At 46.2% G+C, this 26,580-nt stretch overlaps 1 protein-coding gene across 4 annotated transcripts in view; it reads right to left on the reverse strand.

Moving 5' to 3' along the window:
- FRMPD3 (FERM and PDZ domain containing 3) overlaps positions 1-15,432 on the reverse strand; it is an 86,884-nt gene extending 71,452 nt beyond the window's left edge. The window contains exon 1 of one of the 4 annotated variants that reach the window (XM_059678916.1): positions 15,361-15,432. The gene's annotated coding sequence lies outside the window, so the exon portion shown is untranslated. The remainder of the gene's footprint in view (positions 1-15,360) is intronic. The other 3 variants (XM_059678917.1, XM_059678920.1, XM_059678919.1) reach the window with 3 other exon arrangements.
- Between the last annotated feature and the right edge of the window lie 11,148 nt (positions 15,433-26,580).

Here is a 26,580-nt window from a genome sequence, read left to right on the forward strand (position 1 = left end):
CCAGCAGACCTGAACCTCAGATGGGTTGGGAGAAGAAATATTGCTGTCTCAGCACCTGGGAGGGGTTACAGATGGCTCTTTGATACCCACAACTTAAGTTACTAAAGCTTCAGAATTGTACAAGAACATTATAAAAGTTCCACAGCAAGGGCCAGGGTGAGGCATACTGCAGGCAAGGATAGATCTGAGTGAAGTGTTCAAATGAAGATCCCTGAGGGGTGAGGGCACTGGGTGACAGTGGCAGGGAAAGAGGTAAAGAGGAGAACGAATGGCCAACAGGCAGGGCAGGGCAGGTGGAAGTGGAAGAGCCAAGAGACCCAGAGCCTGAGCTCCCTGAGTTGGCACCACTCTACCCTCCATCATTTTGGCCTAACAAATGGGTTGAGTTCCATAGCCTCAGGGTGTGTATTCTTGAAAATTAAGATTCCAGGCAGAGCCCTTCTGAACAAGATACAGAAGGCCAGGAGCTAATTAATCAAACTAGTGTACGGTTTGTAAAAGAAGTGGGAGGTTCAGATACTATGAGAGTGTTGACTAGCTAAGAATACCAAATTCCTCAATAGCAAATGGTTTCAAGCAATTAGGTCATTTATCAGGACATAAATTTGATAATTAGAGAGAAACTTTAGGACTATTTATGGGTGGGGGATTAAAAGTAATTGTATAAAAGTGAAATTCATAGTCCTGGGCTTGTTGCTCTCATAAAATAACTCAGGAATGAAGTCAGGCCATGGCTGATTTGAATCCAGCCACATTAACTTTATCTGAACACAAGTTGGCTTGGGATCTATCTGTCACTCCTTAAGGAGCCAGAGGGGCTGCTGGGATGAGGTCAAGCCTCCTGAAGGTAAATTCAGAAACTGGCTCCTTTCCTCCCACACTGGTAAGATAAATCGTCACTTTTTAAGGTAAAGTCACTCAGAAGCTAGAACATGGCTGGCTGGTGTCCTGGATAGGCACCTTCCCAGGAGAGGGGTTCAGATAAGGTGGCTTCAAGGTGGTGTCTCTATCATTTCTGCTCCTGGTGGCAGGCAGGAGCTTGGCCTTGAAAGGAGCCAGAGAACATCTTCCTGCAGCTGCCGTTTTGCCTCACCCCCGGGGCTGCTTCTGAAATGAGCCCTTTGCCTCCTGTCATCTGACCTTATTGGCATAAAAAGGGCCTCTTCTTGGGATGACACCAGCTCATTTCTGACACAGGCACCAGCCAGGGCAGGCTGGAGGATGCGAGCCTCCCAGGCTGTGCAGCCTGTGGCATGGGGAGCAGGGACACCAGCAAGGAGGATCCAGGCACACGTGGGAGTGCTCAATGCTGCTCTGAGCTCAGAGCCCTGGCCACTGCAGACTCAGTTTGTCTTTTTCTTTTTCTGAAACTGGGGGCACTCCAGTCTTCATTGGGCTTTTAGGTACCACTAATATTGATGAAAATAGATGCTCCTGGAGCCTGAGGAACCAGCTAAGAGCCTTTTGTGACACAAGTGTTCTGCTTTACTGTTTTGACTCATGTTAATGCATCAACAAGTATTTATTGAATGCCTACTCAGATAGTCAGAGCTCCAGGGGACACAAGAGAAGTTACAGAACTCAGCCATCAAAGACTTCTAGTGTAGTGGGGGTTGGGGGGGGGGACAGGTGTACACTGAATAAGAGAATTAGAGTGGTTACTGAGAATAGTATATGAAGTCCAGCATTGAGATCCAAGTTGTATATTCAGAGAAGGGGGTGGAGTAATTAGAGAGGGCTCCATGGAACAGACAGATACTGTGCTAAGACAGGAAAGGGAAGTGGTGGAAAGAGAAATAGGAAGCCAAGCTCTGTGCATGGGCAGCCCCTATATTCCCACAGTGGACCCAGCTATTTTTCCCGCAGCCACAACAGACATGTTTCCAGATGTGACTGGAGCACATTTGTCCCTGGGTTGGACAAACTGTCCCTAACTAGATCCTCCCCAAATTCTGCAAGCAGCCTTCTCCTCACATAGCCTGGGCCTTCCAAGACAACTTAGGCAAAGAAACCGCCCCATTGACAGACCAGAAGGCCATTTTACAATGCAAATGGGAATTGTCCCTTCCCTCCTGGGGTTTGCATTTTTCTGTCTGCAGCTCAGTCCCTCTGAAATTTGCTAAGAGCCTAGAGACTTGGGAGTGACACTGAAGGCAAGCAATGATGGATGACAGGAGCTCAGCTGTCTACAGGTCACATGGCTTACCTCTTGGGGGAAATAGGCAATGTGAATTTGAAAGATGTTTGGCTTGGTCCCTTCAAATAGGGCAACTCTGAACAAAATTATGAAGCAGTCAAAACTTACGGTCCCCCCACCCCACTCAGCATTGTTTCTAGGACCTGCTAGTTTCTTCTGCTGTTTGTCTTACAGCAGACAATGCCTTCATTCTGTCCCCTTACTACCCAAGATCCCCCAAAGTATCCTCTCACCCTGTGCTAGGCTTACCCTCTCTAGTCAGTGACCCTGGTAAAGGCCTAGCATTTTTCTTTTGCCTAATGATAACTCTTTATAGCCATGTGGTTGTTTTCATTTTTACACCTATTACCTCATCTGGGAAAAGGTGCTTTCACATCCATTATCTCCTCACAATCTCTGTCCTACCAAATAGGCTACATGACTGCTTCTCCTCCATCTCAGCCCCCAAGGTAGGTGAGGAAGAAGTGACCCATGGAGGTGAAGCACATTAGCAGCTCAGCTGGAGCCAAATCTCTCAGATAAGGCCCACAATCTCAGCACTCCCAGTTACATCCAAGTCAGGAGCATGGAATCTCTGTCTACTGAGTCTCCATTACAGGGCTGGCCCACCCTGTGGCCAGTAGCACTCTGAATCCTGGCCAGGTCTGGATGGCCAGCCCACACCCTAATGAATCTGTCTCTGATACCGTTCACTCAGAATTGTTGGGGGAATAAAATGAGATCATGGCTACAGAACTTTGGAAGGTTAAACATATCATACAGATGCAGACATGGTGATATTACTGTTAGCATTATTCAGGGTGGCCAGAGGAGCAGAGAAAAAGAGCTCAAGATAAACTTCACCCACTTCATACGACCTAGGCCAGGGGTGGGCAAACTTTTTGACTCGAGGGCCACAATGGGTTCTTAAACTGGACCGGAGGGCCGGAACAAAAGCATGGATGGAGTGTTTGTGTGAACTAATATAAATTCAAAGTAAACATCATTACATAAAAGGGTACGGTCTTTTTTTTTTTTAGTTTTATTCATTTCAAACGAGCCAGATCCGGCCCGCGGGCCGTAGTTTGCCCACGGCTGACCTAGGCCCTTCCTCCATCAACTCTGCCTCTAAGAGACAGCTCCACAATACTGTCCCCTTGCTTTCTAAGCAGCTCTTTCGCTGACCCAGCCTGGCTCCCTGTGGATGCCCTGCCTCCAGTTCCTCTGTGGGCTAAACTGATCCCTTCTCTAAACTGTCCAAAGAGGGACTGGTTGCTGGAGCTCACAGTGATGACTGTTGCTAGGCAGAATTTGGCTAAAGGACAAGTGAACTGAGAAGAAGATGGATTGGTTCTGAGCTGATGCTTTCTTTCTCCCTTGCTTGCACTTTTGGGCAGAAAAATAGAAAAGTAGCAGCTTAGACTCCCAGGCATCAGAATCAGTCTTTGGCTCCTTTTTCTTTACATTTGGTTGGCTCCTTGGGGAGTCTTGTCACTCCCCTCACAACTGGCAAGATTTGGAGCCACGTGGGACCAATTAGCCCTCTGATTCCAATCACAGGAGCCTGACTCTCCCAGAAGCTCCAGGGATCCAGCATGGCAGCTGGAACCCCAGGAGATGCCATTTCCTCCTGGTGGCAGGGATGGGAGCCCCATCTCCCAGACTCTGAAGTAGTTGATCTGGGAGCCCTCTTGTAAGGAGCTTAAACACAAACTCTTTTTTTCTGTAAAACAGCCCTCACTTTGGCTAGATAGCTGCTCCTTACTGCAGCAGTGCTGCTCTAACTTGATTGTGCATATGAATCACCTGTGGGTATTGCTAGAATGATTCTGATGCAGTAGGTCTGGAATAAGGTTTGAGTTTTTAACAAATTCCAGGGTGTTGCCCATTCTGTTAGCCCATAGACCACACTTTGAGAAGCAAGGATCTAAAAGAATGTTATTCTCGGATAATGAGAGAGCCATGATCAGGTGGCAGAACTGAGGTGCTTTTATTAAGGTTGGGTTTTGGCATTGCAGGCCTCATTAAACACAAATGCTAGCCCTGGCCAGGTAGCTCAGTTGGTTGGAGAGCTCTCTCTCTCTCTCTCTCTCTCTCTCTCTCTCTCTCTCTCTTCCTCTCTCAAATCAATTAAAGTATATTCTCGGGTGAGAGTAAAAGCAAGCAAACAAACAAACAAAACCACAAATGCTATCTTGGAGAAAGGACACATAAATTCATGCAGAGGACTCACTGGCTGAATCAGATTTACCCCAGAAGAGAATACAGAAGGCCCTAAATGGATATGAAATAAGACAGGTAAGGTTGTATTAGGGGAAAGAATAGAAATGTCTGGATGATGGCACTATTTAGCCCTACTGAAAAGTTTGGTCAGCAGAAGAGCAGCCTGAGGACTCATAACATCTGGGAGTAAGACAAGGAAGATGCTAAAAGAGAGGAAGGACAGTGCAGAAAACAATAGCTGCCATTTCTTGAAGACTCACTGTGCACTAGATACTGTCCACATGTTGCCTAACTCCAGCCTCACAACAACCCATGAGTAGATGGTATTACTGTAATGTTATAGATAAGAAAACAGATTTTGGGAGAGTACTAAGCAACTTGCTCCAGGATACACATCTATATACACTGTGGTGGAACCATCATGTTAACCTGGGTCTGAACAACTCCAGAACTAATTTTCCTACACAATTTTTGCTAAGCACCTGTGGACTGAGCAGTTACCCAGCAGGGGATGAGTAGTCTCAGTGGGATGATTCAGCAAGTGAACTGAGGGCTATCCCAGTGCTGTCTGTCAGAGCAGCCTCCTTTGAGTCCCCACCCCAGAGGGTACATATCGGAGACCCTAGTCCCAGAACAGACTTCCTACATGCCTCTAAGTCGACTCTCCATATGGGAGACTCATCCCAAAAGGTCTGGAATGCCTGTTAACTTCAGTTACCATCACAAAGAAGCCTACTCACTGCTGGTCATCCCTCAGAGCCCAGACTCTCATCTCCACAGTAGTGTGTTCATACCCTAATGCCACCCTTCTCTTCCCTTCAAACCCTTCCACTGCACCCTGTGGAACTCTCAGTCAACAGCAAACTCCCCTATATCCTTAATTTATTCTCTGAAAGTGCTCTTCACCTTCCTTCCCAATGTAGGCCTGTATATTTATTGTTGTGCAACCACCAGAACTTTTTTATCATCCCCAACTGAAACTCCCCACCCACCTCTCCACCCAGTCCCTAGCAACCACCATTATACTCTTTGTCACTATAAATTTGACTATTCTAAGAACCTTGTATAAGTAAACCAGATAATATTTGTCCTTTTCTGATTGGCTTATTTTACTTAGCATAATGTTATCAAGGTTCATCTATGTTGTAGCATGTGTCAGAATTCCTTTTAAACTTGAATAATATTCCATTGTATATATGTATCACATTTTATTCATCTGTCAATGGATGCTTGGGTTGTTTCCACCTTTTGACTCTTGTGAATAATGCTGCTGTGAACATGGGTGTACAAATATCTGTTTGAGACCCTACCTTCACTTCTTTTGGATATATACTCAGAAGTGGAATTGCTGGATCATATGGTATTTCTATACCAGTATTTTTTTTTGAGGAATCACTATACCATTTTTTACAGTAGCTGTACCGTTTTATATTCTTAATCACATACACGAGTGTTCAGATTTCTCTACATTCTTGCCAACACTTGTTATTGTTTTCTATTTTTTCCTATTTTCTTTCTTTGTAGCAGCCATTCAAATGGGTATGCCCTTCTCCAACTTTTGATATCATTGGAATTCAACATTCACAGGGTGATAAAGAGGTCCCCAACAACTGCTTCCTCCCCTTTGCTCAGTCATTCCATTGCCACACCTAGATTTTGGGCTATGATCAGATAGTGTACTGCCTCCCAATCTCCCTCAACAACTTCCCACTTTACTTCCTCATCTGCCCTACCAGTTTACCTTCACAAGGACTCCTACTGTAGGAATAGTCAAAACACATTATGATCACATATTCACTTCCCACTTGGTATTTCTTTTTTCCTGGAAATCTCTTCCTCCATTCTTTTTAGAGCTGAATCTTCAACCTTCAGGTCTCAGCTTAAATGTTACCTCCCCAGAGATGTCTTCCCTAAGCACTTGCCCCTAATTATTCACTTTCTTATTCTCCTTCAAGTTCCTTATCTTCACTTTGCTTCATATCCAGATTAGAGCTCCTGATCTATCATTATTATCATTCTCTGCAAACACCTCCAACTGCCTTGCTTCCTCTTCCTCTGTTATACTCACCTTGCAAAACCTCACTCCTTGATGGACTCAACCATATGCATGTTCCATGCCTGCATCTGAGTAGCTGAAGAAAAATCTCATAACTGGATAGATGGCTTTCACTGTATATTCATGGTCTCACATCTGGTAAGGGCTCTCAATGCTGTCTGGCTACCACTTTCTCACTCTCTGAAATGACTGTTTCATAGATCCTCTTCTCACCGTGACCTTTCTCACCTTCCCATTTGTCTCAATAAGCCTCAGCTAATGACCTTTTCCCATATGTTAGTGAGAGATCAAAGCCATCAAATGAGAACTCCCTCATTTGACCATCACCAAATCTACACTCTACCCTGTCTGTATCTGTACCCATGATTCCTTTTTCCCTCCTATTAAAATGGAGGATCTTTCTTTTCTTCGATCAATGGCAGATCTATTCATTTATGCTCTGGTACCATCCCGTCGTATCTTCTCAAGGATTTTGCTCACTTGGGCATTCACCCTCTTCCCTAAATCATCAATCTCTTTACCTCTGAAGAATCATGTCAGCGTGCTGATGGAAATCATTTATCCTTAAGAAAACAAACAGAAACCACTTTCCTCCACTCCACACTACCCTTAAACTGCTCCATTGTCCTCCCCTTCATAGCAAAATTGCTCAAGAGGATTCCACACATTATTTCCACTTCATTCCTACTTTCTCTTCAAACCACTATAATCCAGTTTCCACATCTATTACTCTACAGAGTCAATCCTGTTAAGGTAACCAATGATCTTAAGGTCATCTCTCAGTCCTCATCATATTCAACTTCTCACCACTGGCTTTAGACAAAGTTGACCACTCCCTCCTTCTTGGAATGCTCACCTACGTTGGCTTCTGTAACTATCTCCTGACTCTCCAATTACATTTCTGCTCAGTTTTTCTTACCCTGCTTTGTGGCTTCTCCTCCTCTACTTAATCATTAGATACTGCAGTTCTTCCCAACTCAGTCCCAGGCCTTGTCTTCTTTCTCTACTCTTTTACCCAGGTGAACTCATCACTTTCTTGGCTTTAAATGTAATCTACATGCAGAAAACTCCCAAATTTGCATTCTACCCACACCTCTTCTATGCGTTTCCAAACGCCTATATTCCAGCTACCTATTCTCATATCTCCACTTTTATGTATCACAGGAATCTCAAACTTAACATGTCCCAAACTGAACTCTTGTTTTTTTTGTTTTTTGTTTTTCCCCTTCAAGCCTAGGCCTCCCTCAGGCTCCCTCATCTCAGTACATAGCACTATCATTTCTTCAATGACTCAAGCTAGAAAACCAGAGTTTTTCTTGAGTCCTGTTTCTCCTTTTCCCTCACCTACCACATTTGACGCTCCTGTAAGTCTTCACAGCTGTTCCTTCAGAATTTGATCAACACTCTGCATCTACATGGCTTATAACCCAGTTCAAGCCACCATTATCTCTCCCCTTCATTGCTGTACCAGCCTCCTTTCTGGTCTCTCTGTAGCCACTGCTGCCCACTTCTAATTCTGGTCTCTTTAGATACTGCAAAAGTAGAAATCAGATCTAACACTCCTACTTCAAACCCTATAGACATTTCCCAAGTGAATAACATCCAAACTCTTTTTTCCATGGCCTCTCTCTGCCACACCCCTCTTATGCTGCTCTTTCACTTGTCTAGAACAATCTGACCCCACTTGCCTCCTTTCAGTTTCTGAACACATCAAGTTTTTTGCCACCTCAGGGCTTTCTCACTTGGTATTGCTTTTTTCCTGGAAACCTCTTTCCCCATTCTTCATGTGGCTGATCTTTCATCCTTTGGGGATCCACTTAAATATCACCTCCTCACAGAGGTCTTCCCTGAGAACTCTGCTGTGGTTTTCCTTATTCCTGTAACCTATTCATTTCTTTCATGAGACTCATCATGATCTGTAATGATATATTCATTTATGTGATTATTTGGCTGTAAACCCCACTAGAGTATTGATTATGTCTCTCTTGTTCAATAGTATATCTCCACCACCTAGTATGCTACTAGTACCTGGCACAAGTAAGAGAGTAGAGAAAGAAGAGAAGGCCTGGGACTGAGTTGGGAAGAACTGAAGTATCTAATGATTAAGTAGAGGAGGAGAAGCCACAAAGGAGTGTAAGAAAAACTGAGCAGAAATGTAATTGGAGAGTCAGGAGATAGTTACAGAAGCCAACGTAGGTGAGCATTCCAAGAAGGAGGGAGTGGTCAACTTTGTCTAAAGCCAGTGGTGAGAAGTTGAATATGATGAGGACTGAGAGATGACCTTAAGATCATTGGTTACCTTAACAGGATTGACTCTGTAGAGTAATAGATGTGGAAGCAGGGTTATATGTGCAATATTAATAAATATTTTCTAAATGGCTCAGTGGTTGCACGGATAGGAGTAATTTTGAGACATACAAATTAGAATCCTCAGGCTATTCCATACAAGTCATTATCAAATGTCTACTGGGTTCTATCTCAGTCTGTGAAAGACGGGTTTCTGACTGGGGAGTCTGGTTGGGGAGAGAAAACCCCTCAACATCTCTGGCCAAAGATAAACGTTGGGAGAAAATGGAGCAAAAAGAAGAGTCCAAGGAGGGATACAATCTAAGAAGAAATGGGAGCTAGAATGGCTCCTGTCCTTTTACGGATACCAGGGTGGGAAATCTAACAGATATTTCCTATCAGGGAAAATATGTTTCTTTAAAGGGCAAGCTACTTTTCTTTCAGAATGACCAGAGGCAGGGGGTGGGGTGAGGGTCAGGATAACTTCATAGTCCTTCCTACTAGTAGTCTTGAACGTCTCTGGGTAGACACAGGTGCTTTCCCTAGAGTTACCTTCTTCTTTCCCTCCAGGTCTTCATGGTCCTGCAACTTCCTCCTCAGCTGAACTTGGAGAGGCATCTTCTGGAAAACCTGCTGGCATCTGATTCATTTTCTGGTTGTCCAAACAGATGCTTTTACCCAGTGGCCTTGATAGAGACACCTGTTTCCTGTTCTAGCAAGTCATAAACAGGTAGAGAGACCAAAGCCATTTGTCCTTCCACAAATACTTGGGAGTTTGGGGTCACCTCACAAAAGTCCAATCTCCATGATGCTTCTGAGAGGACACTGCAGAGGACCTGCTTGGCAGTTGTTCCCTCTCCTCCCAACTTCTCCCCTCAAGGGCTACATAGCCAACAGACTCAGTCCCATTGTCCAACAGGCCCAGTCACACTCCTAAACCCTCCCTGCTAGGGTTGCAAGCCTGGTGACAGATGTGAGGTCTGTGCCAGATGTGAAGCTGATGCCATATGGCACTGTAGTTCATAAGGTCTGAAGCTGCTGTCACTGAGCTGTGGCAGAATTAGTGGGGAGATCCTTGCATTTTAGCCCCAATTCACCTGTCACTGGAAGAGGCAGTGAGGGGGAACTGTAGCAATGAAATATTCACAAGAGCTTGAAGGAGTTGTCATGTCACTCCAAATAGCCCTGGGCACCCCAGCTCCCACCCTCCACATACCACACCAAATATTTCTGAGGGAGGCAGAGACAGAGATTGAGTTAGAGCAGAAGAGATGAGAAATGGAGGAAAGGGGCCAGAGAGAGCCAAGAGGGAGGGAAGAGGAAAGGCCAGGCAGAGAAAACCAGACAGAAGTAGAGAAATGAGACAAGAGGAGGGCCTTTGAGACAGTGAAAAAGAAAGGATGGGCTTGAAGAAGGCAAGCCTGACAGAGAACTTGTGCCCACCAACTCTAGCTTTTAGAAGACCCACTCCAGTGATTCTACTGTTCTCTAAATGTCCTTGAGCTGCCCTCTCTCCTCAGGTTCCTGCTACTGGGAAAGGGCCACATGGTAACGAGAGCCTTCTGGTATCAAGCTCTTTGGGGAGGAATACTGCAATTATGCCATACCAACAGCATGATGGCACCCTCCCCATTTCACAGTTGGGGATGTGACGAGAAAGGGGCAACTGAAGCAGCCTGAAAAAGAGACCCAGGCCACTGTCCTGACTTAGGCCCATTGCCCAGCCACCAGAGGCTATATTTTTCTTGTGAAAGAGAATGAGATCTAGAGGAGAAAACAAGAAGATGAGAGCATTCCAGATGGCAGGAGGGAATGGTCATGATGGGAAAAGTGGAGTTGGCAGGGAAGGGAGCTGCAGGCCTGAATTTCTCCCCTTGGTGAACACATCTCTCTGAGGCCAAGCTGGGCTGCAGAGCTCAGGCACAGAATGCTAAGCCAGGAGAGAGTCCCTGGCCACCCAGCTCTCTCTCTTCTCTTGAATCCTAGCCACTAGTCTGCCAAGGGCTGAACTGTAAACAAGGCTTGGAGGCTGGATAGGGAGAGCAGGTGCGGGCAGGAGCTGTTGAGACTATCCCAACAAGTAGCTACTTCCAGCAGCCAAAGACCCAGGGCTCAAACAGCGGCACTCTGGGGGGATGTTTGGCAGGCAGTGACTGCACAGGACTCTGGGCAGAGCCTCCTGAAGCCAAACGAGTGCTTACTTGGCTGGCTGACTGTGCCATTTCCCTCTTCTCTGTGAGGCTATCAGGCATGGATGGCCTGGACTACAAGCCTGGGATGCCCCCAACTCCTGACTTTGGTCAAACAGCTGGAGAATCTCAGAGTTGGCAGGGATCTTGAGCGTTATTTACTTCACTGTTGTCCACCCTCTATTGACATCCAGAAGTAGCAGGGGAAGGCTTTCTAGAGGAGGACTGCAGCTGGGTACTACAGAAGGGGCCAGATTTGGGCAAGTAGAGAGGGAGAGCACTGAGAACAGGCCCAGAGACAGAAAGGGAGCAGAAGGGATGTGGCAGGAGGCATGAAAACAACAGCCTGAGTTGGGGGTGTGGGGGAGGGGCTGCTGAAGAGAGGTTAGCTGGGAAACAAGAAGCTGGAGCCAGCCCAGGGAGACAGTGAGTGAACCTTTTCTCAGCTTCCTCTTCTCATGTCTGGCTCTGCTAGGGCATAAGGTCCTCTTCCCAGTACCCCCTTGGTGAGCTTGTGAGGAGAAAGGCAGGCCAGTCTAGTCATAGCTGGACAGAGACAGAAACATCTATCCCGCTGTTTTGCCTAGATGCCCATTTCCCCCTCCTTGCCTGAGATCATGCAAGTATTATCTGAAGCCTAGGCACCATGCTGACCTCCTGTGAGGGTGCAAACAGGAGCAACCCTCAGCTTCTGCCCTGTGCACCATCTCCAAGCTGTCCATCCAAGAGTTGGGGCAGGGCAGAAATCAGGCTAAGAAGCAACTCAACAAAAGAGGTCATGTGAGCAGAGGCCTGGTAAACTCATGTCACCCCATCTAGAGGTATTCAGAGATGCCAACTACACCCTGAGGACAAAGAGACACCTATTCTGCCCAATTGCATCTTCCTGCTGAGAATGAGGAAGGAATTATAAGGTGTTTTCTAAAGAAAAGATAAGATCCTATGGGATCAGGAAAGGGGGAGCAAGGTTGATGAACCCTCCCCCTAGGAATAAAAGCCAAGGGCAAGAGCAGGTGCTGAGTTACTATCTCAGAGGGCATGAGTTAGTACCCAAACACTCATGGTGCTAGTCAGGACCACCTGTCTGTTTCCTGAAAGTGAATAGCATTAAAATTGTCAACTTCAAAGGGCCTGTGGCCTTGTGCTTAGATAAGGATGGGGGTGAGGGTGGTAAGAAGACTGAATCCTACTCTGCAACTAGGCTGGGGAGAGACAGGATTTAAAGGGATCTTGACAACCTACAGACTCCCTAGTCAGCAACACAGATTCAAAAATTAACCCCAGACTTAACTCACTAAGGTAAGAAAAGCAGATCCAGGGCTTTTAGAAAGAACCAAAAAGGGTAAGAAAAAATGATCCCCCTCCCCCCAATCCTTAGTTTCCCAGAACATTCTATTAACCAGAAAAGCCCTTCCCCAAACATTCAGGTTTTTGCATTACAGTAATTATATTTTTTTCAGTGATTAAAACCCACAGAGCTGGGACTCTTCCAGAATAATGCAAGCTCTGTTCCCATCTTCCTTCTTGTAAGGGGAACAAACAGGATAGTACCTTGTTGTGAGTCAGCCTCATTCCAGCAGCTTTTAGATTGCATTCATTCATATATGCAACAAAATTTAACTACGCATCTACTATGTACCAGACACAGTGCTGGATACTCAAGATATGAAGGTAAATAGGCCCAGTCTCTCCCTTCAGAGAGGTGCAGTCTGAGGTAGGGGCAAGTATGTAAATAGACAAATATAAAACCATGTGTCAATTGGCACCAAAAGAGGCAGCAGAGGATGCTATGGGAGCACAGGGGGAGGGCCTGTCTCCTGCCCCCTATGACTCCCAGAAGCAGTGTTGAAGGGAACAGAAGTCCAGCAGCTAGAAGGCAGAGAAGGACATTCCAGTAAAGGAATGTCAAATATGACAGCAAAAATAAAGAAGATTCCGTAAAGAGGGAAACCTCTAGGTATTAATCCACTGAAATTAAAAGAAGAAATCATAGAACACATTCAGGGATCATTTAAGGAAAACTTTCATTTCTGGTTGCAGGAGTGAGGACAGAGTAATGAGTTAGCCACTGGCCCCTTTGTGTGGCCGTGTGAGATAATGCAATGCACTTGGTGAACTCAGAAGAGGCTACAGAGATAACCAGGGACACAGCTCAGCACTGGGCTTACCAGTCACACATCCTATGCACCACTCAAAAGTTACACATGGAAGGCCCCCTCTCACATCACAGAAAGAGGCAGGAAGGGTAGATGACCAGCAGATGCACTGAGATCCAGCCATGGCAATGAAGACCAAACCAAGAAGCTCACATGCCGCGGGTTATGCCCACATTGAAGAGAATCCACGGAAGCCAGCTCCATGACAGCGCTAGGGCAAACAGTGGGAAGTTACAAACAACCCTACTGCAGTATCAAATGTGAGCAGGAAGATCCCCTGGGGACATAGCCACATTCACAGGGGCCAGCCTGAAGAAAGAAGGGGTGAAAATCAATAGGCACAACAATACTACTAATGTATCAGCTGCAGTTCCTGCTCCTGAAGTCCTGGCCAAGAAACAAGCCCCCTCCTCCTCCCAAGGAGGTGGAAAGATGGCTTTGCTCAGCATTGCAAGGCTCTACAAACTTTTTAGAAAGTAATTCCTAACAGGGATACTCACATAGAACCATAATGACAGGTTAACAACTAAACGCCAGCAGACCAGACACTTGTCTAATTAATAAAACTCATAAAGCAGAACAACTTACTGATGTTACAGGCAGGGCATTTAGTACAACAACAAAACCCAAATCCATGCAGAATACTTCATGTTCTCTAGGAAGCCCTTTCTCTTACAATCTGCACAATCCCTTCTTTAATGCAAATGGATGCCAAGGAAAGGAGAAAACATTGCAGAGCTCCAGGCTCCTGGAGCCCAACTGGGGAAGGCGATAGCTCAATCTCTGCCTCTTGAGCCAATCTGCCAAGGTTAGTTCCGACCTGGGCTTTACTAGATCTGGGCTACAATCCCAATTCTGGTAAGTTATTTAACCTTTTGGGCCTCAGTTCCCTCATCTATAAAATGGGACTCTATGTCACCTACTTCAAAGCACATAGAGATTAAATATGCAATGTTAAGTGCTCAATCAATAATGACTGTTAGCAATTATTATTATCATTGTTCTGTTTAGACACCTACTAATAATAGGACCTGCTGTCTTAATCTAGCCCACAGGGTTTGCCTTTCTCCACAACATGTAATGGGGATGATTTGAAAATTGGTTCAAATTTCTTTGGATCTTGGGCCAAGACTTTAGACTTACAAAATAAAATAAGTTTTGCTGTGGGGAAAGCAAACTCTATTTGTCTACTTCATTAAAGGCAACTTCTTATCCTATTTCTAGTGGTTAACAGCGGGGATGCTGAAGTAAGACTGGGTAGAAATCCCAGCCCTGCTTCTCAGTAGCTGTGAGACCTTGCATTTGTTCACCTCTCAATTTTTACGTCAATTTCCTCATCTATAAAATGAGGGTAATACCAGGATCTACCTCACAGGGTTGTTGTGAATATTAAATATGATAATAATGTATGTAAAGGAGGTAAAACTATGCCTGGCATACAGAAAGCACCGAGTGTATGCCAGATACTGTTCTTACTGTATAAAAATTCTTATTATACTAGTAAACTCACCTTTGTGATCTCAGATGCCCCCATCACTTGAATTTTACACAGCATAAGAAAGAAAGTGACAGCTATGCACCTGCATATTCCCACTTGCCAAGGTTTTCATTTTTCTTTTTCTTTTCTTTTTAAATAGGGTGGGCTTGTTTCTCAGCCCAGGGAACGCTGACGCATGCATGGGAAGGCAGGCCAGCCAGGGTGCCACGGACCTAGAGAGGCTAAGGCACTGGGAGAAGGTACCTAGAAGGCCCCCTCCCCCTTTCAACACCGGCTTCCCTGCTGGGGATGAGGTGGGGGGTGGGGAGGCGTGCGGGGGCAGCAGGGCCTGCTAGGGCTGGCGAGCCTAGACAAGCTGGCTGTCACCTGTACTGCCCTCCAGGCTTCCAGCTCTCCTCGCTGCCCGCTCACCCCGCCACTTTCCTATGGGCATACAAAACCTCAGCCCTGCTCATCTTGCCTTCCAGTTTCCTCTCCAGAAGCACCACGTAGGGACGGCCAGAAGGGTCCTTGGGGGATGCGGGGGGGGGGGTAGGACGACATTGTCTCCCCGGTTCCAGAGTCGTCAGCTCAGTCCATCCACAGCAGGCGCCAAGCAGGCGCGCACCAGGACCAGAGGCCTGTGCCAGCGCTGCCCTGAGTCACTTTAAGAGGCCGGCAAGGACCTCGACACTTGGTTGCTGACCTCCTACCCCACAGATGCCAGCCTCACTTAGCCACTAGCCCCGCTTTCTGGCCCTTTCCCAGGTGAGCCCAAACCCGACTCTGGTACTTACTGTCGGGGCCTCTCCAGGCCGCGTTCCCCTTGCGCTGCCCCTGGCTGTGCCCAGCGCCGACGGCAGCAGCGGCAGCGGAGCCTGTAGGAAGAGAAAGATCACGCCTGCCTTAGAAACTTAGCCCCTGCTGTGACCAGAATCTTAAGGAAGGAGGCAACTGGCTCAGCCCAGTGCCTCGAAGGAGGTGGCGAACTAGAGAGGCAGCTGGTAAACAGGGCGTCTGCTGCCTCTGCAGGCCCGCAATCCACCGCGGAGGAGCTTCCCCCTCCTCCCTACACTGGACGGCCCCCTGCGGAGGATCCCGCAGCGGAGGAGGGAGGGCTCCAAGGACACAGACTGGCGGATAATCCAGCTACTGGGCATTGTGCTTTACATCCATTTTCTCATCCCAGCATCCTCCCCATTGTACAGAAAACAAAACCAAGGCTCAGGGGAGCAAAGCAAAGAGCCCCAGATACACGAGCCAGTAATAAGAGATAGAGCCAAGATTTGAAACCAGAGGGATCTCAAATTGGCCGCTGCCTGTCACTTTTGTGCTACCGCAAAAATACATTGGAATACCCGTGTCTCCACCTCCTGTTTTCCCATTTTTCTGGCAGGACCAGACACAAGTGGCAACCCCTTGTCAGTGAGGCTGAGATCTGTAGGGTGGAGGTGGAGGTGGGTCCGTGGGATGCATGTGCCAAGCCTTTCAGGAGACACAAAGTGTAATAGGAGGTAGTCTGGGTCCAGGTGCCATCCAGAAGACAGGCAATGAGCCTGTGAGATCTGGGTTATGGTAGAAGGGTCAAAGGTGGGGTGCAGAGGTTCCTTCCAGGTACTTGAGTGAGGGCCCTCATCACCCTCTTTAAAGGATGAGTGGAAGGCAGCTTTGTTGGGAAATTAAGTCCTGTGGCTTCTCTGTGGGAGCTATCTCAACCTCCCTGCCTTGACAATGATATCTGTGAAATGGGTAAGATCTTTTCTTCTTTTCTGGTCAAAATGATGAAATAATGGAATATTCCTGCCTTTTTCTTCTGGTCATAAAATAAAAGAGCAGTTTTAGGACTTGTATTCTTCCTGCCTTGCCCCCGCTTATCCATTTATTTATTCATTTAGTAAATATTTATTAACATCTACTAATGCTAGGCATAGTGCTAGGTGCTGGGCACCACCGTGGTTCTGTGTGGGAGTCTACATGTGAGGTGGAAAGCACACAGGGCTGGAAATTAGGAAACACATTAAGTTCTAATTCTTTGACTAAATAGCTAAGTGATCCTGGATGAGTCATGTCTCCTTTTGGGACCTCAGTTTTCTTGTAGGTCAAACAGGGCTAATAACACCTTCCTGTCCTACTTCATGGGGGTGTTTTTGAGGCTCAATGGAAATAATGGATGAGGAGGCGCTTTGAAAAGTATAAAGCCACTAGACAAATGGCAGGGATTAATCTGTTTCCAAGGTGGGAAGGGGCTACTGGGAAGTAAAGCTTAAAAGAAATCCTGTACTCTCCTAAATTCATTGCACTGAATTCCATCTTCCTCGAATCACTGATCCTGCACCTGGGCAAGAGTCTCTGCTCTATGAAATATTGTCCTCTCTCAACAGTGCCCATGACACCTTGGTTAGGACGGCCTGGCCTTAAGCCAGGGAGATTGTTTGGGGGACTTGAGTGGAACCAGTGGGGCAGTCTTGGCTCTGGGTCTCTAATTCCTGGGAACACCAGCATTATCCTCCCACCTGAGCCCACCTAAGTCCATGACTGCATGTGTCTGGGTAGAAACCACCTGAGGCTCCCAGAGATACCCCTTCAGGAAGCACAAGACTCATCATGTCAGGTAGTAGAAGGTGGCCTTGAAGGTGGATGCTCTATTTTTTTGGAAGCTAGGGGTTCTGGGTTGGGCCCAGCTAGCTGAGATCTACAACAAAACTAGTGGAGCCTCTGGAAAGGTCTCTAGCTTGCTCTGATCCTTTCTGCAAGCCACCCAAAACTGATCTATAACCTTAAATTACAGTATCTTTCTTGCTATGCAAATGCAGCTTCAAGACAAATCCCCAAATTACCAGAACTCTTCCCTACCCTTTCCTACCCACTAGCCTCCTTCCTTTCTTTTCCCCTCCCCATCAGATCATAACCCTGAAGTCCCTTTGATATAAAAAATGCTAGAGTTCATGCAAAACAGGGAGGGCTCAGGAGACTGGGCACCATGGCCAGCCAAGTCCAAAGCTGCACTACACAGCTCTGGAGTTGTACTAAAATGGTAGTCAGAGGCAGCGACAGAAAGAAGTCCAGCTGTGGGCCAGGGCACCTTCAGCCAGCAGGTCCCTGGGGGAAGTGCAGAACAGACAGACTCCACACCCAGCCTCCCTTGGCAATGTCAGAGACCATTCATCTTGCAGCTGAGGCTCCTCTCGATGTCTTCATAGATTCCCTTGTTGCATCCATCTCGCGCAGACTGCTTCTTTTAATAAAGTGCCCCTGTGGCCACTCCAGACAGCCTGATGTTATCCTTCACTCTCCTGCCCTTTCTTCCCAGTGTGGGCCACACAGCAGTGATTGAGGCCTCGCAGGTTATAGTACAGTCTCCTGGGGAAATGCTTCCTATGCACGCTCCAGCCATGGCATAATGAAAGCATTGGGTGTGGGTGTATTAAATACCCCTTCCTTGTCCCATCAGGGCCCTGGATTCAGAGTCTCACCCTGAATTCCAATGCCCACCTTATCCTGCATGTTCTTCCCTGGGCCAGCTGCTGCTGGTGTCCCTCACTATATAACTCGAGTCCAATTTGCAAAGCTTTTCTCTCAGTGATTGTCAATAAATTCCCCATCTCTATCCCCTTGAAAGACCAGATAGCTTCAAGCTCCAAAGGAATGAATCACTGACGGTGAAATTTCAGGCACAATGACAGGCAATTGAGGAAACATATTTGATCATATCATGTTTACCTATGTGTAAGGCTGGCCCTGGGGATATTCTGGCATTTTCCCTTGGCTATAATGAAGACTTGGAATAATAGCAAAGAAAGTAATCGACAATACATCAGGCTGGGAGTAGGGACCTGGTGGCTGAAGGTGCCCAGGCCTACAGCTGGGCTTCTTTATGTCACTTTCCTGCTTTTCCCAGTTCTGGCACTAATTATATGTAAGGCCTATACTTTCCCTTTCTAGGCCTTGGTTACCCATATGTCAATAGAGAACACTGGATTAGCTGATTTCCAGGGTCCTTTCCTGTTCTAATAGGCTCATATTCTATAAGACACTGAAATAGGTTGATGTTTCCTCCAGAATGGACCTTCATTCCAGGACACTGGGCATGGCACTATGTAAGCACGGGAGTTAGAAGGGTATGAAAGGTTGGCACTATGGGCATGAGCCTGGTGCTGCTATTCAACAATTGTAGTCAGTGCCTGACCCACCTTTGCTAGAGAACAACTGGGAGACTTGGTCATTGTCCTTCATCCCATCTTGCAGGCAGGACTCCTCAGGTCCCCAGCGGTTAACGCTCTACTTGCAAATTCCCTGTCCCCTCCAGGACTGATTCCATCTGTCCCAGGATCAGGCCTGACATTCCACCAGTGAACACCTGTGCCACCATCACACTTATTCAGATCTGACATTCCTGACTTGGTTATCAGTAAACAGCTGCCAATCCAAGACCCCCGGAGTGCCCTCCAACTGTCCCCAGTGCCTTCCAATCCAGCAACCAAAGGGTTAATGCCTGGCCCTGCAGGGGCCTTCCAGGACACTGCTCTAGTTCTAAGGCCATTTCTTCCCAGGCCATTTCTCCCTGAAGATTTGACTAGGACTTTCTGAATTGATCTATGCCCCACGCTCTGCCTCGGAGCCAGGTGGGCCCTGATTATTTCATACATGGAAGGAAAAGAAAGCAGCAGGGGATGGGGACTGGCTCTGTAGTTAGCAGCAGCTTCCCTGTGACCCTTTGCCCTGCAGTACAGATCCAGTTGACAGAGGATGGCACCACTCTTATCTGGCCAGGGCACTAATTCTGTACCCCCCACTGGTTTTCTCTACCAAGGGCTGTCAGGTGCTTAGTCCGGCTCCCCAGGATCATGGAGGATACTTACCACCATTTTCTTTCTCTCCTTCATGGCGGACCCCTTCCCATCTTCTCTTAGCCAAAGCAATCCTCCCTAGCATTGAAAACCCCCCTCACTTGGTCCCTGTTTTCCTCTCTGCTATTCTACTTCCTTTTTCCTGCCAAGGCCTAACTGCTCCAATGGGTGCTTTGCCCCTGCGGTGTGAATGTTCTGTTCTCGCTGGGCCCTGTATTAATTTGCTCTCATTTGTGAGCTGCTTTGTTAACATGCATGGCCTTTTCTTGATGTGTAGTGCTCCCTGCTGCCTCTGTTACCTCCCCACCCACACCCTCCTTAACCTTGTAATAACGGGCCCTCCCCTGTGGAGAGGGGGTTGGGCTTTTTCAAAGCCCTTTCTCCTACAGGCTTTAGTAGTTCAGTACATCCTCACAGCTGCCATTAAAAAAGGCAGGTGTGATTACTGACTGCTGTGGGATGGGTGAGAAAACCAGGGCTCAGGGAAGTGAAAAGGTCCATTTGTGTGGATAGATACTGTGTGATGGCTGAGCAGGCCTAGAATGACAGGTCTTTCCCATAGTACCCACATGCTCATGACATTCCTCTTTGGCACCACCCTTTAAGGCCCCAGTCAAGTCCTGAGAAAAATGCATGAATGCACACATACCCATATGCAATTTTGTTTATAACTCTGAGGGTCAAGTCCCTGCACTGGTATTTTTTAAAAGTTGCTCAGGTGATTCTAATGTGCAGCCAGGAGTGAGAACCACTGCTTGAAGGGAAGAGGTAAAAATAATAGATGAAAGCATAAAAGCTTTAGCAGCTGAGAACTTTCTTAAAAGTCTTGGGCGTCTCCCATAGGAATTGAAGGTAGAGTAGGATGTGAACTCTGCCTCAGTTTCCTCCTTTTTGCCTGAAGGAAATCATTCTGAAGACCTCCTCAGCCCACCCCAGCCCCAGACTGTCTTTGTAAATCAGTCAGCACTGGGTTTGCTGTGTGAAGGGAGTATAAAGAAAGAAAGGGCCCTAGCTGGTTTGGCTCAGTGTACAGAGCGTCAGATTGTGGACTGAAGGGTCCCCAGTTCGATTGAGATCAAGAGCACATGCCCGGGGTTGCAGGCTGGATCCCCAGTAGGGGGCGTGCAGGAGGCAACCAATCAATGATTCTCTCTCATCATTGATGTTTCTATCTCTCTCTCTTCCTCTCCCTTTCTCTCTGAAATCAATTAAAATATATAGGAAGGGAGGGAGGGAGAGAGGGAAGAAAGGAAGGAAGGAAGGAACTGCACTCCCCATATATACATGCTGGCCAATTGCTTTGTGCTGTTTTCAGTATCATCTGCTGGCAAAGGTGGAGCTAAATTTCCCCGAATAAGGCATGAAATAAGGCATGGGGTCTCTCTGGAGGTGAAGGATAGAGACTTTCATGCCAGTCATCTAGAAAGAGATGCTCCTCGGGTAAGAGACTGGAACATAATGATCATCTTAATAGCTATCATGTGTTAATCACTTACTGTGTGACAGGCATTTCACTTCTGTGACCTCATTAATCCTCATACCCTCTGAAGTAGGTATTAATAGTATCCCCATTTTATATACAGTATTAGGAAACTGAGGCTCAAGAGATGAAGTTATTTATGCAAAGGTCTCTGAGCTAGCAAGTCAATGTATCTTATTTGGCTTGCAGAGTGTTTTCAATTTAAAAAATTCATTGCTAACATTTAAAAATCCTTTGATTTCATGTGAGAATCAGGATTTCTGGCTTCTCTTAAAAAATCCTAGCTGGCAACCCTGAATGTGATTTCATGTAGGGCAAGGCAAAAGTCCAAGACACTGTATCCCCAGTGTCTGAGACAAGAATAGGTACTCTGTCAATGATGGTTGAATGAACTGGGAGAAGGGGTTGTGGGGAAGAGAAAGGTTCAAGAGTACATTCTAATAGCTACATTTTCTGGGGCTCCTGGCTACCAGCAGACCTCCCAAGTCTACTTCTGTGTGGCCCCCAAGTTCTTTAAACTAACATCACAAATTATCTCTTCCTCTCCTAGGCTTATTATAAGGCTCACCTGTAACATAGCTGGGTGTGACTATCTTTGGAGCCTTTCAGTATGCCCTTGTGCCTTTGAACAACCCTTCACTGTGATGTATCCATGAACTTCCATCCCTCAGGCTGTTCTGGGGACCCCCCAAAGCATTGACCATTCCCTGAGGGATCCCTACTGAGCATCAAAACTGAGATGTTTTGTGTCCCCATTTCCTTTAGGCCCTGCTTTCTCACTAGGTCTTTCTTCCCAGGCAATATACTTGAATCTCCTATGCCTCCATCCAAAGTGTATTTCCAGCACTGGGAGGCTAGCTGTGGAGCTATTTCTGTGTGAGTGGGGTTCCAGTGCCCCTTCAGTCACACCCCATAGCTTGTTCCCTAATTCAGGAGGGGATTTTTCTCACTGTGTTATAAGACTTGTCTTTTATGAGAGAGTAGGCTAACTCAGCTAGGGTGAAATTTATATAATTGCCACCCTCCATTAACAATAATGCAAGGTAACTATGGAAGTCCCCCAGCCCTGCTCAGCAGTATTCTTCGTCCTACTCCCACCAGTGTGGTCCATGTCACCATCTCTTACCCTAATGCAACTTCCCTGTCCTGTTTCCCAAGTATGTCAAACTTGCGACAAACTTGCTGTAGACAACCTGAGTTATTTTGCCAGGAGCAACCTGCCTGAATGCAAAAACAACTTGAGAGCCATTCTTGGGAAAGAGCATCTTTCAGAAAATCCACATGATTCTAAAGCATTAACGGAGCCTTTTACGATCTTACCTCAGGAGGAGCTAGTCTCATAAGCTGGCACTGGACCAAGGACTGCTAGGCACAGCAGCCCTCCAACACTGAGAACACATGCCCTGGGACCCAGGATGTGCCAGAAGAGCCAGGTGAGATCTAAGGAGCAGTAAGAATACCCAGGATGTGAACTCCCATAGAGTGCCAATCCCAATGCCATATGGGTGTGCGTGTGTGTGTGCGTGCATGCGCACGCACACACACACACACAGATCCAGAAACACAGGCGGGGCCACATGTTGGCACAAAAACACCACCCACACTCTTTCTATAAGACCCACATGTGATTTGCCAACAAATTGCAAATTAACCTCCTAGTGAACAGATTAATGGTATTCATGGTAATTTACACTCCAAGTTTCATAGCAACAGACTTTGAGCATTCTGGTTGCATAAGAATTCAAGGATTTTCAAGTTCCTGGAGACATCGTAGTAATTAACCTGATAAGCCAATGCAAATAAGCCCCAGTATGACACTGTCATTTCTGAATCCAATATCCAGGGTATTTGCCCAGAAGGTTGCCCACCACTGCTCCAGCTCCTTGGCTTGAGATGCTAAGCTGACAGATGCCAGTCTGCATTTGTCTATGCAAATGAGGCCCCAGAGCAGAACTCCCCATCAGATCCAGAAAGGGACTTGACAGTTACAAATTGTCCACTTACATGTTGACCAGAATGGAGTCAAAGCTTCCAAGACAAATGGGGAGAGGGCCCCAACCAATTTGCCCAGGACTGACAAAGCTATCTTTTTAAGAGCCTTGGATTCAGGACAAAAATTCCTGACTTGCACAAGAGTTTGAGCTTTCCACCTGAAGGTCAGGAAGAAGCCTCCTTGTAGCATGTTGCCAAGTACCACTAGAGTTTTTGTCTTTCCAGAAAGATCAGCTTCCTAAAATAAAATCGAGAGCTGGGGTTCCCTGTTTCTTCCCTGGGTGGGTGAAGTTTAATTGGCTCTATTTCCAATTTGCAACAACAACAACAAAAATCACAGAATGTACTCAATTCCCTCATCAAATCAATCGGCCTATGGGCACAGCTTGTGTGCTTTTTCCATGGGTGGACAGGTTTCTGGGCAATAATGTTTATCCTTGGGGGTGGCCACTCCTCTCCACCTCACCCCTACTTGGAGCTCCATCGTTGACCTCCTTATTGTTTGATCTCTTGAACTGCCAGGGCTCACTGAATCCCCTGGTTAATCTGCCTTGTGCTTCCTGCTTTGCAGGGGACAATAATGAAGTGCCAGGGAGGAGAGTATCATTGCCCACTGGCCCCACCCACTGTTGCTCCCAGCTTGGCTCTCCCTAATGCCTCAGCTGGTTGCTCTTGGTATTGCAGACCCAACCTACTATTAATGGGCTACCATCAGGAACTCAGAATTCTCCAGAATGCAAGGCCAGACAGGGTGTTGATAGAAGCAGACTTACCTCTTGAAGAGCTAACACTTGGAAGCGATAAAAACTTGAAACTTATACGAGGGCCATTTGGTAATAACTGTCTTTGTCTTCCTGAGCAACCTTTATCTAAGTCGGGATTTGAGAAGCATTGGAAGGCCTCCTGTGCAGCTGCTGGCTTTCTCTCTGAATGCGTGAATTGAGCCATTCCAAGATGGTGCCTGTGGTCACTCTCTCTCTTGTCTACCTTCCCCTTCTCACCGCACCAATTACCCTACTCACCTAGCTGCCAACTCCTCTTCTTTGATTGCCAACAACATTTAGTGTCCACCATACTGGTCCCCACAACTGTGGGCCCAGAACCCTAGAGACTGCAGCATTATTGCAAGAGGGATGCACATGCATACATTTTGAAGCATTGCCTGTGGATAATACACAATAATGGGTTATTGTGGGTTATCCACACCATATCATCACCATCATGATCAATAATGCAAGATGATAATGAGAATGATAAGGAGGAGGAAGAGGAGGAGTAGAACAGCTTCTCTGTGAGGTGCATTTACTACATACAGGGCAGCTTACATGAGCTTGACATTCAATATCTCATTGACTGTAACATCCCTGTGAGCTTGGTACTATTAATAGCCACATTTTGCAGACTAAGACACTGAGGCAGAGGCTTAGCAACTTCCTCAAGATCACATAGGTAATATGTGTCAATGTCAGAAATCAAACCCTGACAGATGCCAGAGAGTAGGCATGTAAGCACTATTCTAAAACATCTATGTATGTACCATTATTTACCAAATGTTAGGCAGATGCCATAACTATTAACAAAATTCATGTGTAAAATATCATACATTCACAATAGTTTGTGGTCATCATGTGTTTCTCAAGCAACAGTTACTAAGAGTAAAATTGTTGTCAACAGGTGTCCAGAATATGGGTCCTTGGCTTTATCCAGATTGGAAACTCTGGGCATAGAGTACTCCCCCTTCACGTCCTCTCACTAATGAAGTCACTCATTCTCTTATCTCCTCATCTTCTGTTTTAGCTCAGAAGACCTGTATGTCTCTTTAGATAGGACTGGGGTAGGGGACCATCTATAAAGCTATTTGCATATTCAATCATTCCTTAAACAAATATTTGTTGAGCTACCACACTGGGGATACTGCAGTGAACAAAAGAGATAAAATTTTCTGTCCGGAGGGAGTTTGCATTCTAGTGATAAACAAATAAACTGGTAAAATTATATGCTATTTTAGAGAATGGTAAGTGCTTTAGAGAAAAATGAATCAAGGAATTGGGGATGATGGTTGCAATTTTAAATAGGGTGGTCAGGGAAGGCATCTGTGAAAAGGTGTCACTGAGCAAAGACCTGAAGGAAGGGAGAGACTGAGCCTCATAGCTATCTGGGAAGAGCCTCTCAGGCACAAGGAATAGCATGTGCGAAGGCCCAGGGAGGTCAGTGTTGGAACAGTTTGAGAATGTTTATGAATAGTTGTATGTATAGAGGTGGATTCAGGAATGGGCTCTGTCATTAGATCTCCAACTGGCCTATGAGGGCCACCTTAACCTCGCTGGTTTGCAGGACTAATTCTAGGCAAAATTGTAAGGCAAACATATATGTCTGCCACTTTTCAACCCCCTCATCCTTCCTTTTGCCTCCTTAGGAACCCATTTGCCTCATTCCCTAATTTAGGGTTTCTCCAGTGCTCTCTGCCAGCATAGCCAATTCCTCAGCCTAAAGAATAAAGAGCACAATTTGGGAATCCCACGCATCTGGGCTTGCCTCCTGGTTCTGCCTTTCTTTGGGTAAGTCACCTACGTCTTTAAGCCTCAATTTCCTTAATTTTATTTTATTTATTTTTAATATATTTTATTGATTTTTTACAGAGGAAGGGAGAGAGATAGTTAGAAACATCGATGGGAGAGAAACATCGATCAGCCACCTCCTGCACATCTCCTACTGGGGATGTGCCCGCAACCCAGGTACATGCCCTTGACTGGAATCGAACCTGGGACCTTTCAGTCCGCAGGCCAACGCTCTATCCACTGAGCCAAACCGGTTTCGGCAATTTCCTTAATTTTAAAATGGAGGTAATCAGGTATTGGGGCAATTAAATGAGATAATGCATGTAAATATAGTAAAAACACTCAAGAAATGGTAGCTGATATCATTCATTCATACCCATTGTAAACTATAGAGAACAATCAGTGTGCCTAGGGTCCCCTGAAAGGCAAAGATTTCTTGCAAGGAAAGTTCTTGAATATATCAATTGTGGGTTGTCAGTAGATAGAAAATGGGTACCTCTTCCAGGTGTGTTTGCATTAGCTATAAAGTGATGGGCTCTGAACAGTAACATTGCCAGCTTCATTAAGTGGGTGGGAAATTTAACTGAAGCCTTGGATCTTCTGATCCAGTATGAGGAGGTGTTTTCATGGTCTCCTTCTCTCTTTACTCTGCTCCCATGGGAATGTTGGAGAAGTCAAAATCACCTTTCCAAACCCAGAGAGGGCAACTTCTAGGTTGAGGGGCCTAATGGCATATATCTTTTTCACTTTCACACAGCTCTAATTATCACCCTGCTGCTCATGTCACCCTCTCTTTCTGCACTCTGAGCAGACAATCTTGGCCAGCCTTTGAAAGTGGCCACTGAGAAGGTGTTTGTTGACAACCTCCAAGAAACCTTGCTGAGAGCTTCAGCCATGTACTAACCAGAGCTTGGGCATGTCAGCACCTTACCATACAGAAATAGTTGCATCCCTGACAAGTTTCTTGAAAATCAAATTTTCACATATCAAAGCCTATTTTCCATTTAACTTTTAACATAAAACTGGAGATATGTTTCTCTGAGGAGAAAAAATGGGGCCCTGAGATGTAATAAAAATCATGTTTATGAATGCAATGCAGTAATGCACTTGAAAATCACAAATATGAATGAAAAAAATGAG

This window comes from Myotis daubentonii, chromosome X (assembly GCF_963259705.1).
Source record: "Myotis daubentonii chromosome X, mMyoDau2.1, whole genome shotgun sequence".
NCBI lineage: Eukaryota > Metazoa > Chordata > Mammalia > Chiroptera > Vespertilionidae > Myotis > Myotis daubentonii.